This window comes from Aplysia californica, unplaced genomic scaffold (genome assembly GCF_000002075.1).
Source record: "Aplysia californica isolate F4 #8 unplaced genomic scaffold, AplCal3.0 scaffold00104, whole genome shotgun sequence".
Taxonomy (NCBI): Eukaryota; Metazoa; Mollusca; class Gastropoda; order Aplysiida; family Aplysiidae; genus Aplysia; species Aplysia californica.
In genome coordinates, this window is record NW_004797374.1 from 583,570 (window position 1) to 597,371 (window position 13,802).

A 13,802-nucleotide genomic window follows, 5' to 3' on the forward strand; every position below is an offset into this window, starting at 1 on the left:
AAAAATAGGTCTAGATTTATACTCTCAAAACAGAAATTGATAATTCTTGCAGTGCTTAATGCGGAAACGTACATGATTAAACATTTTAATTAATGGAGAAAAAGAATGCATCACTTGTGGAACAATTAAAAACAAAAAATTAGATAGAAGAATAATTTGAAGTTATAAATATACATGGGCCATGTGCACTCTTCAACCACCGCTAATGTACCCTGTAAATATTTAAGTCATATGGTTAGGTGGTATTGGAGTTTTAGGCAACCAAAAATTGCCAAGTGGGCCCCCCTACGCCAATATAAAGTGTGTCCACAAAGTCTTGGCATTGCACTGTGGCCTATTTTTTCTCTATTTTATTGTAGTTTCAAAACACAGCAAGTGTTTAGTGTGCATCAGTGGACGTGTTCACGTTGTAACCAAGCACAACAATGGAAAATAAACACACTAAAATAGAGAAAAATAGGTCACAATGCAATGTCAGGACTTTATGGACGCACTATATATAGATTGACGCAGAGAAAAACAAATGAACAAGTTTGCCACCTTCTAAATAAAAGTCCAGAATTGTTACAACACAATAAAACAAGAAAATTACAGTATTTCAGACACATAAAATGACATTCATTATTCTGCAGGACTATACTAGAGTGTAAAGTGGAGGGAACAAGACCGAGAGACACATGATGATAGATTGGGGTCTACGGGAGCCATGGTGGCTAGGTGCTCCCCAATTATTCCTTCCTTTAAAAAATTCAACCAGGGGTCAGAGGTCACAATCCAACATTTTTGGGGAACACCTAACCACCATGACTACGTAGTCCCCAATTGGGTTCTTCCTCGACACTTCCGGTCAACAAAATGAAGACAAACAATACGGGTGTGGTACACATTCCTCAATTCATTCAGAGCAATGAACGGTCACAAATCCATCCGTTACATTCAGTGCATAGAACTTTTAAAAGCAAACACACAAATCAATGCTTACGTTAGCATGCAATAAAACCCATGTTTCACTGTTCATATTCACACATACGGTATTTACACAAGTAAACACAATCATAAACTTGTGATTTAAGAAAACTTCCCTCCATTACTAATTAAGGCATGTCAGTATAGTCAACGCATGGAAAGATAATTATGCGTAAGTGTGTATGTGAGAGGATGCATGTGCGCATGTGAGTGCTTGTGTGTGTGTGAGTGTGTTTGTGTGAGAGGATGCATGTGCGCATGAGAGAGCCTGTGTGTGTGTGTGTGTGAGTGTGTGTGTGTGTGTGTGAGTGTGTGTGTGTGTGTGTGTGTATGTGTGTGTGTGTGTGTGAGTGTGTGTGTGTGCGTGAGTGTGTGTGTGTGTGCGTGTGTGTGTGTGTGTGAGTGTGTGTGAGTGTGTGTGTGTATATGTGTGTGTGTGTGTGTGTGTGTGTGTGTGTGTGTGTGTGTGTGTGTGTGCCTGCCTGCTCACATGTAGTAAACAAGTACACATAAGAAGAAGGTGTTGTTACTGCTATATTTTGTAGGCTGTACACCTATACCCCCCCCCCCCACCCATGTCGAAAGCAGGAGTAGGACTTAATTTTTTTTTTTCGACAGTTCAGTAACCTGTGTTCCTACCCATTAATACAGACTTTGCAGAGAAATAAACTCAATTGTTCAATCAATGAGACATTAAAATTTTTTTGTCCAATCAATAGCAAAAAATTGACAGGTTGTAAAATAATTATAAACAAATTGTAAATTTCTTTCCCTGAACATCTTGAAAAAGCTAGTCATAACAAACACAACAAAGTCAAGAAGAGCTAGTGCCATCCTTTTGCTTTGAAAATGGTTTCCTTTCCTTGTTAGCTTGCCTCTTTTGTTCTCTCTGAAATAAGAAGAATAAACGAAATGATTTAAGGAAAACCTCTACAATAAGAGTAGTGTGAAAAAAGACCACTAGTAGTGGTATAGTATATATGTCAAGTAGGCTACTTGATACCTGGACAAAATGAGATACACAGGTACAACAATTCTTTCATATTAAGTATGGGGCTCTCGAGGCCTAGAGATTAGGTGTTCGCCTCTCATTCCAAGTTCTCGGGTTAGAATCCAGGCAGCGACCGAAACAAATTTTTTCTCTCTAAAATTGCCTCCTTTCACCTCCTTTCCTGCTCTCTTACAACGTACTGTTTTTCTGATTTCGTCTCCGCTTTCTGCCCCCACCTCTGAGCTCTTGATTCTTTCTGCAGCCTTTCTACTGCTTTTCGTTGGCTCCATCTTACTGTCACACCCCTGATTTTCTAATAGGAAAGCTCTACACCTAGCCTTCTCGGACAAGGGCGAAAAACTTCGGAGGTCCCGAGTGCAAGTTGCGCACGTTAAAGATCCCTTGGTAGTCCAAACAAAATCAATAAGAGTAGGCTTCGGCTGCCACCCAGGCAAAATTCCAAATTTCCTACCAACTGAAATGTGTCCCGCGCGCTCATATGACCTTATACAGTTGCGAGCGCCATAAAACACATACAACCTCCCCCCCCCCCCCCCAAAACAACCAAATTAAGTACACTGTATCAAAATGAAAGTACCTCTCCAAAAAAGGGCGACGTTTGGAAAGTTAGTTCCTCAGAATAGTCCAGAAAGTACTCGGAGGTGTGTACTACAAGCAGTTTAGTTACCTTTTGTTCTATGAACTAAGTGTATAATTTACTCCATGGATGAGTCAAGACAAGACTGCATTCCTTTTACAAAGTGAAATAGCCTTTCGACTCTTGCAGGACACAAGTATAATTTGAAATTTGAACAACAAATGTGCGGTGTGCTGATTAAATGAGTTATTTCTCACAATTCATGAATGGTAAGATTCGGCCGAAAATTGACACCGTGTTCAAATTTTTCGATTTTCAACTGATAACTTATATTCTTTAAGTCTTTTATCACTTCATAAAATAAATAAATACAAACTCAACCAAAAAATTTAACGTACAGTGCAGCCTCTCTAAAATGACATTGTCAGGACCAGACAAAAAATGTCGTTATAGAGTCGTTATAGAAAGTTTAAGAAATTCAATCAAAAATTACTAATGATATATATATATATATATATATATATATATATATATATATATATATATATAAAGAAAAAATCGGGACCTGGGCACAATGTCACTATACAGAAGATGTTATATTAAAGATCGTTATTGAGAGGGCTGCAGTGTATTTTTTATCTACAATGTGGGTAGGGAATCTGAGAAGTAACTCATTTTATAAGCACGTGACACGAATCTTATTTCATACACATGCAGGCAATGGTCATACAAAATACAAAAAGTACACGATATTTATTTGTCATCAAATATTCTCCACCTGAAAAAGCCCTGTGAACTCTAAATTGAGTACACGTATTGGGCACATCTGGTAAAGAGGAACTGTAAAAGCTATTTAACAATTTGGGGCAAAAAAAAGAGGCTTGGATCAACAGCAATCTTTTAAAATAATTTTTTCTTTTAAACATAGGTGTTTTACACCTAAATTGACACAATTTAGACCATTTAGATTGTATAAGAGATGACAGGCTGTCAGGGCCAACCCTGGTTGAGAGGGATACAAAATCCTCAGCACAAAATTAGACTGAGACACTTGAAATAAATTATCATAAAAACGATTTTTAGAATGAGTGAAATCGTTGTCAAGTTTTTTTCAGTGCCAGTCAAACAGCCACAGGACACATTGTTCTTCACCCACTACTGAGAATGTCCCAATACTATACTGCAAAAGGGAGACGACCATCAAAATGAAAAAAGTTAGTTACACACAAACAATGATATTTTTAACCTTGATCAAAGCCAGTCATTAAAAATCCTGTTCTCTTAACTAGGCACTACGGTACATTACGTAGACAGGCTGAGAGATCAGAGAGCTGAAGATACACATTATGTTATGTGCACAATGATACCCTGGCCCTGACAATATTATACAATACAAATTTCAAATTCAGACACATACACGAACGAAAGATGGCAGCAGCACAATAATAGCATTACATTGGCTATACTTTCTTTCAAAATTTGGGTGTACATGTATAGGTCTGGAATTAAGGTCTCAATATAATCGTTTTAACATTTTTTGTAAATTAAAATTTGGAAAAATATTTGATGTTTACATGATTTATGCTTGTTTTCAGGTCAATGTACTTTTACCTCTATACATAGCCAACCATACAAAAAAATTAAAAACTATTGCGAAAGTAATTGTCATAAAACCAACAGCTCACTTCTTGTTTTAGACATTTTGTCATTGCCCTGTCAGCTTCATTGCAGGCTCCCAAAAATTTTTTGAAAGGATTCTGTAAAAGAAAGAAAACAAAAACACACATCAATGCCTTAAGAATTAGCAATGGAGAATAAAAACAGGGAACTAAATCTTACGCACATGTGTTTCTAAGTAGATCTGGCACCGTATGGTCACATTAAATTATTGTCTCCCCATAGGTTGGTGATACTAACTCAACTCTCATATACATAGAGAGAGATCTATATGTATGAGTATGAGTAGCAAGAATAAATGACTTATGAAAAGTAAGCGCACTGCATGACCGTTAAATCAACCACAAATCTTTGTGTTCCTTTTCATAACTCAGTGGTGCAGTTGTAACTGTTCGACATGAAAAGTTGTACAATGTAAGGCTTACAGAGAATGCTGTAGAGCACGGAATGCTATCACAAATCAATCATTATAATACTGTAATAATTTTAAAAGGAAATAGTAAAGTAGTAATAATATTTTATATAGTCTGTTATTTGTGTCTCTGATGCAAAATTTGTTGGTCCATGTCACATTGTGCATTTTACTCAACGCTGCATTGAACTTTTAAACTTTGTTATAGTGAAAAAAAAACAACAACCAATCTTGACCAAGATCAGGCACTGATCCGTGTACAGTTGAATCTGTCCATGATATTATGATACAGTCACTATCAAGATCACAGAGAAAAGAGTCCGTTTTACAATGTAAGGGCCTAGTTGGGCACAATGGACAGGGTCTGTTGAGTTTTTTTATATTTCGGTCACTTCTTGACTTGAATTCAACAAATGGTTTAAAATCAGAAATCTTGTTTTTATCATTCCATTTCATTTCCATCAAAACATGTTACATTCATACTCAGATATAATAATAACAGGACAGACGGGACCTTCAGCTTACTATTCGATTACCACTGATTCTTTTCCAGCGGGCTGTTCTGCTGACACTGAGACAGAATCGATCAGTGACCCCAAAACTATTAGGGGGGGGCATTTTTGGCATTTTTCGACACTTTTTAAATTCTTGCTGTGGCATAACCATTTGCTTTTTCGTTTAAATTTTTGGCAAGATATTAGTACAACCACCGATTTATCATTCCCAATAGTGATTATAGATATTGCATCATCAGTATTTAAGAAGTGGTCTAAAATAGCTGATACGCCTGTTTGTGAGAACATAATTATGCCCGTAAAGACACAAGATTGACGATACGCTACATCGTTTGCTAATAGAATATAAGAGAAAAGGGATTGTTTTCTTGATTATTGAATAGGTTTATCAACTCAATATGCCAAAGTGATCTATTTTGGGGAGTGAAAAACAACAGGAAAAAGAAAAAGAAACAGATTTGGGGTCTCCACGATATGAAATGTAAATAACTTACAGAGTTAAGCTTTCTTACTTGTCTTCAAGGTATTATGCAGAATTTTCACAATACAAAGAGTATAAAATTACTAGTATTGCACAGAACCTTTCATTCAGGACTGTGCACCTTCCTTAGACAACAACAATACTGGGACAGAGATAAATACTGAGCATGTTTAAAGAATTTGTGTTATACCTTATAAACGTTTTAGCCCATAATACTCTGTTTATCAATTTTGTTAAGAAAGATTTAAATGATCTGGAAAGGCACTTCAATGCGAAAACACAGTGCAAGTGGTAGCCTGTTATTTGTTATAAGTTGCATGTGGCAAAGTTAAAAGAACATTGTGTGTTCCTCCAGTCTGATGAAAAGTGTACTTGGCTAAAAGGAGTTTTTTATAGGCTGTTCAATGGAACGTCTTTGACTTGATTTTTTGTGGGGCTTAAAGATTAGTTTGGTACAATGGGTTTGTAGGAAATAAATAGTTATTGAATAGTCTATGTTGAGTCTGTTCCCATAATATCACTTCAGTTTATGATTTTATTGCAGCTGAAAGCATCTTCTTTAAGTTTTCTGACTTTGGCTTTTCCGTGGATGCGATTGTTCGGCCTTTGTTTTGTCTCCTCTTCAGTTCAGGCTAGAGTGCAAGTCCTTTTAACTCTAAACTGACCTACAGTAGTGATGTGAGTCAACAGCGGGGAACCTCACAATATGAGCATTAATACGGGTGGGAAGTTTTCCATCTCTTTCTTTGACAGTTGTTGAGCATCATCATCCTCTTTTTTCTACTTCAATAGTTTCAGCTGATGTTGTCTTACAGATGGCGGTGCTCCATTGACTGTCAAGTAATATGTCTGCTGTCCATGAGAACAACTCGTCCCTTTCACAGATTCAGGGCAGTCAGTGCGACCAACAACAAACTCACATTGCAGGTGATGGTCTCCAAGTCAGTAATATTACTGGAACATTTCCTGTGTTTCATTCGCAATAGTGTGATAGCTTCGACCATATTTCTCATAGCTTTCAAATTCATACCTGCCTCAAATCTTGTGCACGCCAAAATGTATTTCAGTTATAGGGCTAAGGAACTCCTTTCCAAAATGTCCTTTGTGGTTAGCTTCTTTATACCTATTGGACTGTGAACCTTTCTGAGCAGTCACTTCAATGGCAGCACCTTCTACCATAAAATTTCCAGGTTGCGTACAACATCTAACAACAGAGTTATTCTCTTCTGGCTTTATCAGTTTTCTACTCACGATGCTATGTGTTTTTTAAGACTACCATGAGCCTGTTTCTTCATGTATAATACAGGAGCAATACACACCTTCCACAAGCAGCAAATATGTCCTTGCATGACACAGAAACCAGGTTTGGAAGACGGGTCTGCATCTAAATCGTCAATATAATCAGAACTTTCTGCAATACCACATCTTTGGGGACTCATGGACCTAATTAAAACTTTTACTAGTAGAAAATATTTTAAAAATAGAATGTTTATAAGCTTACAAATCAGTTAAGATACTATCACTTTATGGGTGCATGAACTTCAAACGCTGAAAGCAAGGATGAAATTCAAAGTACAGGTTCCAAAACAACATGTGTCTACTTTAACTAATGGTAAGGAAGCGTATAAAAGTCCCTCAATGATGCAGCGAGAAAGAATCATCAAGACTACTAAACATGAAATAAGACACATCCCCCTCATTTACAAGTGAAAAAACAAAAGGAAACATCTCATACCATGGCGTATGCAGTCTTATGCTTCAGCATATATTCTCACAAAGGGGCGTAACAAGGCATACGCCTTTATGTGAGATGCAATTTCCTGCTCGACAGCTATAGGGCTAAATGTTTTTTGCTCATAACTCCACCATATCTGAAGCTATCCATACGCTGTTTTGAGAGAACATAGATCTCACTACCCGACATACCATGGTGGTGTTAACTCAAAACAGGTAATTTTGATGATACGCCCTTTTGTGAGATGGGCGACGATTTGATCGATCGAAAGCAAGTTCATGCGCTGCAAAATCACGGTTTCTGAGTGCGCAAATTGAACCTTATAGTCAGGTTACATTTTTATAGAGAAAAAAAAAACAGATTTGATTTATCACTGTTATAGTGGAACTCGGTTTCAACGAGGTCACCGGGCCTGACCTAAAATCTCGTTGAATCCGAATGTTAGTTTTATAGCAATTTATGAGGTTTTGTGTAGATAATTACAGGTACTGGGTAAGTAATGAAAAGAGAAGTAACAAGTGATGCCTGAAATGCCTGCATATTATGAGCTGTGCACAAAAAAAAATAAGATCGATTTGTTCAAATGTAGCCTACTCCTGTCTCATCTCGATTGTATGCCAAAAAGTTATGTTGCTGTCTAGTGAGTCTAGAGCCGGCCTAGAATAATATACGGCAACTTTAGATTCCATAGACCAGCGCAAATTCATTATGTAGATCTATGTCAAGACTAGCTTATTATTGTAATAATGATTAGTTGCCGGGGAGGGGGGGGGGGTGTAGACTGTGACACGTTTGTATCATTCACATGTGTGCAGGCCGCCCATCCAACCCCGACACACGCGTGCAAACAACGCATGTGTTGGTATGAAAAGAAGGCCACTGATTGATCGCAAGCAATCGGCTAAATGAATAGTGGTTTACGATGCTGGTACAATGGATGGTTTCCGGGAATAGATAAAGTTCCTTGTGGGAGAAAAATGAGCGAAGCCACACTGTGGGGGCTGTTCACCCTGGAACTGATCTCGTTGAATCCGAGCTTGCTGAATTAAGTGTTCTTTGAATCCTGGTTATTTTTATTGAATTTTAAAGAAGAAAAAAAAAGGGGAATCCATCTCCTTTTGTTGAATCTGAGTTTTTGTTTTCTTGTTGAATCCGAGCTCATTGAATCCGAGTTCCACTGTATATGTGTCGCGACGCGGTGGAATCAGGCGCTTCTCAATTTTTAGGCATGTGGAGTTATTCCTATCACCTTAATGCTTGTCCATTTGTCTTGCTTTCAGTGAAAAATTTTTTTTCTTGAATACAAGTCGAGATATAAAGGCAATTGAAGGAGGTATGGGGTCACCTGGTTTCAGAGGTAAAAATCAAGAAAATGGCCGTCAAAGATAAGTTATAATATCCTTGGCTTGAGAGTCCATGGATATTTAAAAATGTACTTTTTTGTGCCTTAAATCAAGGTTTTTCCTATAAAATCCATTTCAGAAATGTGTTTTAAAATGGACATAGAAGGTTTTGAGCCAAAAAAAAAAATTAGAAAAATTCCCAAACCTGAGGGAAAAATGCGTTTCCTCATTTTCATTATTTTGACGAGCGTTTGATTTCACTACGTTATTTCACATCCAAGTTCCTGCTGTAATAACAGAGGCTGTTATAAATGGACTGGGCTGTATTTCTATTGAAACAGCTTATATGGGGTGCCCACTACGGATGGGATCGGGCAGATTACGCGACTCTGTCGCCTCAAAAACAATTTACGTGTAAATTGTGTAAATTGTTTGCAGTTTCAGGTGACCGAGTCGAGCGATCGGCCCGATCCAGCCATAGTGGGCACCCTATAATATTAGTATTAGAATGAACCCATCCAGTCTGAGGATGGGTTGGCAGAAAACATTCAAAATGCTCAAGAAACCGCATGGAGCAGGTTTTGAGGCCGGTTTGTACCGAAAATGACCAACTGTGATCTCGAGTGCACTAGTCAAAAGGGCCGCTATGGCTATATGGAATGTTTGGAAATATAATAGGAAAAACAGAAGGCTAGTTGGCAAGGGTGTCACAGGACAGTGGCTGTCAGTCAGAGGCTCACAGCCTACCTACAGCGTGACTGTTTTTATTTTATGGAGAAATGCACTTTTTAAGGCAGGTTCAAGGAAATAGGGCAGAAGGAATTCAATAACAAGCGATCACCCCAACTAACAAGAGACCTAACCCTAACCCAAAGTCAAACCATTTATAACCTATTCATTTCACAAAGGTTGCTTACTGCCAGCCGAGGAAATACTTACGTCTGCATGACATTTATTTAGAGCAGCAATCAGATCGTTACACATGGTCGTATGAAGATGAGGTGACAGGTCTGAATGCATCTTTTACTGTCTCCAGTCCAGCACTCCAGTATCTTTTTTAGTCAGTCTGAACAGAACAGAGTATATATATATATATATATCAGTGGCAGTGTAGTGTAGTGTAAACTGTGAGTTCAAGTTCAAGGCACGGAGATCTACCACTCACATAAAAATTGAGTCACGCTGTGGTATTGTACACAAATCAGCAGTCAGAGTTGTTCAAAGCTTTGGCTTTTTATGTTGAACTAGATAATAACTTAAATCGGCAGAGATCAAGATGTCTGTTAGAAAGTCCGTCATAACTTTTGTAGGACTACGCCACGGCTACAGTTCTGCCATCGTAAGGGAAAACGACGAATGGTCCTGCGCAGGTAGAGAGGCAAATTTTTCAGGAGAGGCAAAAACAGTTTTCACGTTATAACTCCTCTATTTTTCACTCTTTTAAGCAGTAATTCACCAGATATCTGATTGAGGTGTTCATAAAGCAGTTTCTAAAGTTTGAATGGTTTAGGTTAAAAAGTAGCAAAGCAATTCGACATTCATCGTTCTCCCTTACATTGCGCACCCGCAGGTGAACCTTGCGATGTAAGCGAAAACGACGAATGGTACAGTTCGTAGTTCTCCTTTACACTCGTGAACGTTTATGGGCGTAGGCGATGGTCAGTTGTGACGCATTAATGACAGTAATAGCTGTGTACTGGTTACTACAAATAAAAATAAGACACATACAAACTAGCTATTATACGTATAAAGTTAGGTGTTTGTTAGATCCCAACTGTAACTCGCTAAACGTCCTTCTTTTCCCTTCCCCGCTTGGTTAAATACTACACAGTCAGTGTACAAATCAGATGTGCACACATATTCAACAGCTTGATTTAAAACTGTCTCATTCGGAACCAAAGTTTGGTTTCCATGATATCTCTCTATTGTATTCTCTTCAGAAGCGAGTTTTACTTTTATTTTCGCCAATTGCAAAATTTTCCCTGCACGACCAAAGGAATCAACAATGTTACAATGTCAATAATACGATCAGATCATTGCAAAGTCAAACTTTCACGTAAGAAATGTAACAATCTGACAAGACTGTTTCACAAACACTTTCAGGAGAGGCAATGCGACGCTTTGCATTTAATAAAGGATTCAGTTGATCGGATCGGAAAACATACCACAAAGTAGAGATCGACAAGGACAGTTTGAATTTGCAAGACATTATTATGCTTGATCGCAACGTCCGTCAAGTCATAAAAAATCGTAAAGCAAGACTAAGTGTCGCCACAATACGTCCACTTTTTAGGTTGGACTAAGAAATTTACTCTCATTTACGCAGTGTCATTAATTGCTTGGTAATTCTTATAATGATGTCGACCAGTGACACGGGCTAGACAAATTGCGGCACTATAACCATCGTTGGGATTTGGGATGTCAAATGACTGGACAGCAAACTAACATGACGTTAGTCTGTGAACATCTGGCGGACACTAATATGCAGTGCTAATAAATTTCTCCCTGAATACTTTTTTGACCCTCCCATCCCCACCCCTTTCCCCATCCGTTTTCCCCTCTCTCCCGCCTGCTCTTTTCAATTCACACCATCAGCATAGGCCTAATACGTGAAGCCAGACAGAAAGACACACTAAGTGATACATTCTTATAACCCTGGTCGATTCTACTGTGGGGGAGGGGGTGGTGGTGTATTTGTTTGCAAAAAACCTAGTATGTTTGTACTGACGCAACAGTGACCAATTGTCATTCCTCGCCCATGCCTAATTGGCTGAGACCAGGGGACAACGCCGAACGAGCAGTGATCCTTGACCGATCAACCATTCGTCGTTCTCCCTTACACTGAGCTCTGGCTCGGAGCTCGCCAGTGTAAGGGAAAACGACGAACTCTCAATTATGCAACAACGGATTAGGATATGACAAAATTTTTTACTCCATCAGATGCAGAATTAAATACTCTATGAAATATATATATATAAAAATTGAAAAATTTTGACCATTCGTCGTTTTCCCTTACGACGGCAGAGTTAACCTATGTCTCGCTATTCTCACCCCTCGTTATACCAGAAATGACCCTAGAGGGATCAGGGCTGAGGTTACTGGGGCTAATGTTCCACAGGATCATGTTCGTGTCCGAATAGTCACAGTCAGGGTTGTCAATTTGGAACCAAATCCAAGAAATTTGTCTCTTTTGGATCGCGTCTGGCCCGGAGAATTTCATTTGGTTCTCTGGCTCTTTTTTGGCTCCAAACTTCAAATGTTCAAGAAATAGGGGGACAGAAGAGGCAAGAAAAAGTCCTTAGAATTAGAAAGAATAAAAGAAAGAAAATGCAAGTGAAGAAGCTCGGAAATGCTTAAAATTATATAAAATTATTTTAAACTAGTTTAATACACGATTTAACGCCCTCGCCCATTTGGCCTGAATAATTTCCAACCATTCTACCGTCATGCAAGAGCATAAAAAGAGTCTCGTGCATCGTGTCTCGTTACATTCGTACACACGCACTCTGTTCCTTGAACCATTTATATTTATTGTGTGCAGGCTTAAAGAGGCTTGCCATCAATAAGTGTGTAAATAACAAATTATCCAGGCCGGCGACAGGTCCCACATCCCGCGCAGTAGCGTCGGTAGCCAGATATCATGGACATAGATTTAATATATAATTTTTTACCAGAGACGCGAAAAATGTTTTTACATTTATTATATACAGGCTTGTCTATTTGTTGCTAATTTTTAAGATCGAAGTGTATACAGACCCGGTAACCGGGAACAAAGTCACAAAGTATACAGACCCAGTAGGGGAACTCTTTTGTGATTTCGGGAAGTTTCAGACCTCAGACCCGGTAGAAATCTTTTGTGTGTGTGTGTGTGTGTGTGTGTGTGTGAGAGAGAGAGAGAGAGAGAGAGAGAGAGAGAGAGAGAGAGAGAGAGAGAGACTGCTCGATTGAAATTATGACATTGTAACTTGTTCTTTTCTTCGGATTGTGATTCCTCCAATTCCAAAACGGAGGAAAAACCATCGTTCATCGAAACGACATCCGCAATCTTCATTTAGATCTAGGTTAGCGCGAAACTAGATGAAAGATTTATGTCTGTCTGCCTAGATCTAGACCTAGACCATAGATCTAGAAGAACCTAGGTCTACCCTGAGCCAAGAGGGCGCTGAAACTCCGAAATCACAAAAGACAAAAAAAAAAGAGTTCCCCTACCGGGTCTGTATACTTTGTGACTTTGTTCCCGGTTACCGGGTCTGTATACACTCCCTTTTAAGATTTAATTTAGCAAAGATCAGGTATTAATGTTATATTATAAGATGATCATATAAGGATCTCTAGACTAGATCTGGATCTAGATTCTAGATCTAGAGTCTATCCCATATATCCTGACTTTAATTCTGTAAGAGAGCACTCCTCTTCATCTCATGGGACCTGATTGAACGCATGAAGCAGGCCGAACTAGAATCTAGAGTCTAGATCTAGATTAGATCTATTATATTATTTACATTTTAAAAAATATAGATCTAGATTTAGACTTAGAAATCTAGATCTAGACTCTACATCACTGTCGACGTCCCGGGGGTGGGGGGTGAGAATAGCGGGTCGTGAGTTAGGTGACCATTCTAATTCTATGTTATGAAACCAATGAAACAGTAGGCCAGGCCTATCCTATTATAGACAAGACGTCTTGGCATTTAGATCTAATCTAGATCTAGATTCTAGACAGAAAAACAAACCGCTCGCTCACAAGATCGACAATGACAACTGATTCCAAAGATAAAAACTTTAGCGGGTACGCTTTTTCATAGAAAGTTCTCCATAAAACAGATTTTTCAACTGTTTGAGCTGACTGAAGCCGATGCTTGACGTCTCTTTCTATTGTTGATATTATTGAAGGACGACGAAATGTCAGTTACACTTCGAATCCTACCCACGTTTTCTGTTTGTGGGTGAAAAAATGGAAATCTTTTGCGGGCGGTCTTTTCGTTTTTTAATCATACTCGCTGCACCAAAATAAACGTATCGATATTTTTATCCACATAATTACCGACTAAAGAAACGCACACAATGAATTGATTTCACAATTT

General features: G+C 38.5%; 1 long non-coding RNA gene across 1 annotated transcript; it reads right to left on the reverse strand.

Annotated features, from left to right (window-relative positions):
- Window positions 1-1,567: 1,567 nt before the first annotated feature.
- Window positions 1,568-13,626, reverse strand: LOC101856334. Its single transcript, XR_001184734.2, has 4 exons — window positions 13,463-13,626; window positions 9,658-9,784; window positions 4,241-4,312; window positions 1,568-1,855 (listed from the first exon to the last, which is right to left on the reverse strand). It is a non-coding gene; the product is annotated as an uncharacterized LOC101856334 (long non-coding RNA).
- Between the last annotated feature and the right edge of the window lie 176 nt (window positions 13,627-13,802).